Here is a 6,996-nt window from a genome sequence, read left to right on the forward strand (position 1 = left end):
ACATGGCTTTCTATTGGGCTACCTAACAATGACACCTTAGGTTAACTTTGTATGATCATGCATCTTTATTTGTTCGTCAATCCTTTTCCTTTAGTTTGGTCTGATCAAATCCATATTTGATCTACTAAATCGCTTCATTTGTTACATTTCCTCTTTGTCTTTGTCAAGTGACCATAAGTTCCTTGGTCACTTGATGAGACTTGCCTATACCACTCTGAAGCATCATCCTCCCAACAAGTTCAAGACCCTTAGTGGACTACAACTATCCCCATCGGTCATTCATCTGACTCATCCCCACAAGCATCTTGGGGAACCTGCTCCAACAACTTGTCAGTCATTGACTAGGCTTGCATGCCATGAGCCTTAAGTAATAGAAATGATGAGAGGGGGTTTTCTCTACACTTATCTAGAATATCTTTGAGTACAGGACAAATGATCTAGTTGCTCACAGTATTTGTCTCTATTCATAGACTTTAGTGTAATTCCAGTAAATTTACTGTCAAGTCTTCACCTAGCCTTTGTGGCTCCTCTCTTGCAATTACTTTCTTTTTTAAGATACACCTTATGGTCATTCTCATTTTCTTGGTTATGACACCACAATTCAGAGATACACCTTCATGGTCATTCCATTTTCTTGGTTTTGACACCACTTTCTCCTTTGAGATACACCTTATGGTCATTCTCATTTTTCTTGGGTATGACACCACAATTCAGGGATACGCCTTATGGTAATTCCCTTCTCTTGATTTTGACACCACATTTATTTTTTAGATACACCTTATGGTTATTCTCACTTTCTTAGTTTTTACACCATTTTATTTTTTTAGATACACCTTATGGTCATTCTCACTTTCTTGGTTTTGGCACCATTCCATTACCATATCATTCCTAGCGCTTTGTTATGACCCTTGTCATGTGAGTCTTCGGCTTTAACAAGTTTCCTTTCTATTGGTTCAAACACCATTGCAATTTCCTTTCCTTTTCAAGGACACACATTTATGATTAACCCCCTACTCTTTATTTTTGGGATACACCTTCATGGTCATTCCCCATTTCTTGGTTTTGACACCACTTTCTTTTTTCCTTTGGTTTAAACACCACCCCCAATCATCTTACATTTTTCTCAGTCTTTGTCCTCTGAACTACGGAGCTCTGACTTCTTATTTCATTATAAGGATACGTAAGCACGAGAATGCGAGTCCTTAGCGAGCACCTTTCCCCACCCTTCTTTTCTCTCCCCTTTTTCTTTATTTGGTTCTTTGAACTACGAGGCTCTGACTTTCTCAATGCACTATGAGAATACGTAGGCATGAGGGCCATAATCCTCCTCGAGCACTCTTTTTCTAACCCTTTTTTTCATGTTTTACAGGTACATGAAGATAGTAACACTCATCCAAGTAAGAGCATTCAAGACGGTTCCCATGGAGTACCATGGATGTGAGAGGTGCTAATACCTTCCCCTCACATAACCGATTCCCTTACCTGTTTCTCGGTTTCTCTCTTGAGTTTTCTCAATGTTTTTCATTCCCTATTTTGGGATAAATAAATTTCGGTGGTGACTCTGTTGTACCTTCGAGCGTGCGATGTGTTCGGTGGGCATATTCCATCTAGCTTTAGGAGCCATATCTATATTATACATGTATTGCTTTAGAAAGGCTTCAAACAAGTCCTTCCATGATCTGATTTTGTTGTGCTCCAATCTCATGTACCAATCTAAGGATGCCTCAGATAGGTTGTCTTGAAATCAATGGATAAGAAGCTCATCATTATCAAAGTAGGAATCCATCTTCCAACAATACATAATAACATGACTTTTAGGACAGCTTAAACCCTTGTATTTCGGCAAGTCTGGCGCTTTGAACTTTTGGGGAAACACCATATTAGGAACCAAGAATAAATCCTTAGGACCCATACCATAAGCGGAGAAACCATCAATGGCTCTTATCCTTTCATCTAATAATCGGTAGTCTTCCCATATGTTCTGATATGCACCAAGACTAATCTGACTGGTAGGCTAAAGATTAGTGTGATGATTGGGGAGTTGAACAGCCTAAGAAGTTTCCTAAGCAAGGACTGAAGGAGAAGTGAACTGGGTATACCCCTGAGGATACATCACTCCCGAATTAACTATCTGACTAGCAGTCTGACCATACCGACCCTCATATGGAACATAGGGTGTCCCAGGATAAACAAGTGGAAGTGCAACAACAGAAGATGCCCTAGGATAAAGAGGAGGTATTTGAACACCATGATTCAAATTTTGAACACTAGGTTGAGCAACCTGAGAAGGAACATGAAAATGAAGGCGAGGACCTCTGTATTCCTCTTCGTTATCATCAGGAGTTTCAACAGTAATTGGCATAGAAGTCTGAAGAGCCTGTTCCGGGTTAATCTCATGGTTGTCAACATCAACCACCTGAGGAGAGTGATGATTCATGCCCTAAGGATAGGCAACATATTTCCCATTGGAAAGAGGCACAGGAAAAGGTTGATAAGGCACAAAAGCATTCACATTAGAAAATTGGAGAGTACAATTTGGAGGCAACCCCCAAGGATAGGCAGCAGCATGTCTACTTGGATCAGGCTGACAGATTGGCTATCTTACCATAGGTTGGATCACATTATTTATAGTAGTATCAGTAGTAGTAGTGACAATAACAGTAGCATCAGTAACAATAGCACTAGCAGGATTGGTAGAAATAGTATAGGTAGTAGCCTTCTGAGCTTGAAGGTACTCCATTATAGTGTCCATATTACCTTGGAAAATATACATCTTGTCTTGGAATGAGCCAAGGTTTCCCTGTATATAGCATTCTCATGTTCGATATCTATCATAACTCTTGATTTATTAGCTCTCGTGAAGTACTGGTGTCGAAGAGTCGTCGTCTTTTTGTCTGAGGAAAGGACAAGGTAAGCTCTTTCTGGTTGATAGGCATGAGATGCAAATGAATAAGTGCATATATTAGGGATGGAATGCAAATAATTATGCAACATCCATAGATTCAAAGCCTTACTGGTATAATAACTCATATTCAAAATTTCGGCATATATACAACAATGCAATAATGATATGCAATAATGTATGTTAACAACACAACATAATCCGGATAATCTGGGTATACTGCCTGATGCAGGATCAAAGGTCTGAGTATACATGAGAATAAAGGTAGGTATGGTCTTGGTTTCCTGCAAAAAAAAACATATCCCCCTCATAGGTGTGTATTATCCTTCAAAGGTGATCCTAAAAAGGTTCCTAGAGTCAATGACCCATTTTGAGATGCCATTGCCTGAGACGACTGACTCGTTGGACAATGATGATCTCAAAAGGATCTACTATAGGTGTGACGTCTCATGTTAACCATAATCGAGGACTAACTCCAAGTAGGTCAAAACATGACTCTAGTCACATTACTATCGTGTGTTTGTGCTCAAGCTCGGTATAGAGCTTTTCTCTCATGTAACATAACTCCAACCCAACTGAGAGTATATAATAGATATCCAGCATATAATGAATATTTAAAGCAATAAAGAAAGGCAATAAATAACATAAATATAGAGCAATTAAAACGATAAAGATAAACACCTAAAGAAAAAAAATTAAGCAATCAAAACTAGGCTCGACCCCTACTTGTAAGAACAATTGTCCCCAACATAGTTGCCAGCTGAAGCTAGTGGAAATATACCCGAACGCATCGCATGCTTGAAGATACAACAGAGTCACCATCAAACTTTATTTATTCTCGAAGGAAAGGGAAAACATTGATAGAACCCGGGGAAGAGAAAATGGGTAAGGAAGTTGGTTATGCAAGGGGAAGGTATCAGTATCACTCATATTCATTGTACTCAATGGGAACCTTTTTGATTGTTCTTTGCTCAAATGGGTGTTATATATAAAGATTACTCGCAAAATAATAAAGGGAAAAAGAAAAGGAATTAAGTGTTTGACATTAAGACAAACATCTCTTGGTTGACAAGGTGGACACTAGTTATTTTCCCTAAAAGGATATGTTTAGTCCAAGGAAACAACATACCACTGTAGGGGAACAAACAATCTGAAACCAAAAGAAAATGGTATATTGAATCCATGAAGAAATAAACTTTGAACTGAAGAGTAAACAAGCATATTGGCCAGAAAAGAAAGGAATGAAATGTTTGTCGACGAGACAAACAACTCTTGGTTCAAAGGTGGGATTTTGTTATTGGCCCAAGAAAGTACACATGGAATACAAAGGGATAAGGTATTTGGTTCCAAAGAGAAGACAGTACAATACTGTTGAGGGATGGTAATGGATTATGAATGATATGAATGGTGCCCTAAGGCAAAAGAAATAATTAGGATGCTCGCCAAGGGTTTGAAGCCTTGTGCCTACGTATTCTTGATAACACTGAAATTCACCGTATTTTTGACTCCGATTTCGCATGCATTTTAGTAGTTTTATTGTCATTTTGTTGTGTTATTACTATGTTTCTCTTTGTTTTTAGGTTTTTACTTTAATCGGAGCCCCGATCGAGAAAAGGAGTGAAAAAGAGCTAAAAACCCTAAAATTCAGCATTTTGTACTTGTGGCTCCCACTGTGGCTGACGCCATTTTCCCTGCCATGACGTGTCCTAGCTCAACTTCCCTCAACTGCCACGTCCCCCACTACTTCCATTAAGGCGCCTCAGATTGGCCCTGTGGCGGGCGCCATGGCCTTGTGGCGGGCGCCACAAGAGGAAAAGTTTTCCCTCCCATTCTCAAGTTGAAGGGCATCCTTGTCATTTCCATCATTTTACTCTCCTATAAATAGAGCCTCGAAATCACTTTTTCGATCATCCAAACTTAAAGCATAGGTAAACTTAGAAGCAAACTTTGTTTCACTTAGGCATATATTCAGTATTTTAAAGTGGTAATCGCTTCGCATTGGGGTGTTACCACAATTGTGTAATCGAGTTTTGTGATCGAGTCTGTAATCGAGTTTGGAGCACTTTGGAAGGAAGTTAATCCTGCCGCCATTTTCATTTCCGCTTTGCATTTTACTCAACCCTCCGATTAGAGCAGGTTTTTAGTACTTTGCCTTTATCTATTTTATTTTCCCGCACTCGCACTTTACTTTATTTATTTCCCGCACTCGCTTTACTTTATTTATTTCCCGCACTCGCACTTTACTTTATTTATTTCTCGCACTCGCTTTACTTTATTTATTTCTCGCATTCGCTTTACTTTATTTATTTCCCGCACTCGCTTTACTTTTATTTATTTCCCGCACTCGCACTACTTCTATTTATTTTCCGCACTCGCACTACTTTTATTTAAATTAATGCACTTTTACTTTACCATGTCTAACTAAATCTAAAAGGTTAGAATGTAAGGATCGTAATTGAACCGATAATCCGTACAATTGTTCGTAGAAACACTTAAGGGCTATTTTAACTTTCAACTTAAGTTTTCCCGCACTTAATTTCTGTTGGGTAAGATCGAAAGCCGTCCAACGTCTATTTAAACTTAATTGTTTTTAACTATTTCAAAAACAGCGAAAGCTCTTTGTTTAGTTCATTAGGAGTCTTAATTTAAGAAGAAAAGAGATTTTAAAACTATTTTCGGATGCGTTTATAAGTTTAGAGTCTGGTTCGTGAGAACCTCTTTTGGTTAAGAAATCCAGGTTAAAATACTTTTCAACTTAATCAAGATACTATATTTCTTAAAAATAGGTTTACTACTCTAACGCAATGCGCGCCTTTTTATAAGTGACAATAGGAGGGTTTGATTAGGGAGTACAACTCGGTTCTGAATACGCGAAAGCGACAGTTCCCGTTAAATTGGTTCTTTTCAAAGTAGGAAACATTGTCCATAAGTAGTTCTATTAGCAAGTACTTGGATTATTAATTGATTATGTGAATTACATTCGACCCTGTGTTTATTAATTGAACTTTATTCAATACTTTACTTTTTATTGCACACTCTAAAAACACCTATTTTGATTGCCTTTGATAAACACCATAACAATAGATAACGATAGATTGACACTTGGTCTCTATGCATTCGACAATCTTTTATATTACTCTGACGCGTTCGTATACTTGCGAAAAGCACGCATCAAGTTTTTGGCGCCGTTGCCGGGGACCAGTTTCGTCAAATTTCATTTACCTGTTGTTATATCGTTTAGACTTAGGCTATTTCCCGCCGGTCAATGCGAAGAACTCGCAGCACCGAAAGTTTAAGCTTAGTATACCCCCTGGCGGAACCTGAACGTTACGCTCGCGCAGGTTTATTCTTTCATAGAATTAAGAGAGCTATGGCCGAAGATCAAAACCAAAGACCTCTTAAGGACTTCGCTCAACCATTCAACGAAGAACCTAGTTCTTATATAGTAAACCCAACCATCCCAGCTAATAATTTCGAACTTAAACCATCCCTGTTGCAACTAATGCAACAGAGACAATTCGCAGGTCTCGCTACTGAGAACCCAAACCAACATTTAAAACCAATGGAGCTTCTCTTGAGGCAATACATTTAAGATTATTCCCTTTTTCCCTCAGAGACAAAGCCCTATCATGGTTAGATTCCCTTCCACCCAATTCCATTACGACTTGGGATAACCTTAGAAGAGTATTTCTTGCTAGATATTTTCCCCCAAATAAGACCTCCGTTCTTCGAAACCATATAACTAGATTTACCCAAAACCAAGGAGAATCGTTATTCGAAGCTTGGGAGAGATATAAAGAGTTGTTACGAGCATGCCCACATCATCGTTTAGAAAATTGGTTAATCATTCAAACCTTCTATAATGGACTTCACTATAACACTAAGATGACCATCGACGCTGCCGCATGCGGTGCTCTGATGAACAAACCTTACCCTGAAGCTAGTGCCCTCATCGAAGATATGGCTTAAAACCATCAATCATGGGGAGTCGAACGAGCGACAGTTGAGAAGAAGGAAGCCCAATGAGGAGTGCATGAAATAAGCTCTATAGACATGATGGAAGCTAAAATGGACGCATTAGCCTTTATGGTCGA

The 6,996-nt window shown here is 38.8% G+C and overlaps 1 non-coding gene across 1 annotated transcript; it reads right to left on the reverse strand.

Annotated features, from left to right (window-relative positions):
• Nucleotides 1-6,625: 6,625 nt before the first annotated feature.
• Nucleotides 6,626-6,732, reverse strand: LOC127099879 (small nucleolar RNA R71). Its single transcript, XR_007794342.1, has one exon. It is a non-coding gene; the product is annotated as a small nucleolar RNA R71 (small nucleolar RNA).
• Between the last annotated feature and the right edge of the window lie 264 nt (nt 6,733-6,996).

Source organism: Lathyrus oleraceus, chromosome 6, assembly GCF_024323335.1.
Source record: "Lathyrus oleraceus cultivar Zhongwan6 chromosome 6, CAAS_Psat_ZW6_1.0, whole genome shotgun sequence".
Lineage (NCBI taxonomy): Eukaryota > Viridiplantae > Streptophyta > Magnoliopsida > Fabales > Fabaceae > Lathyrus > Lathyrus oleraceus.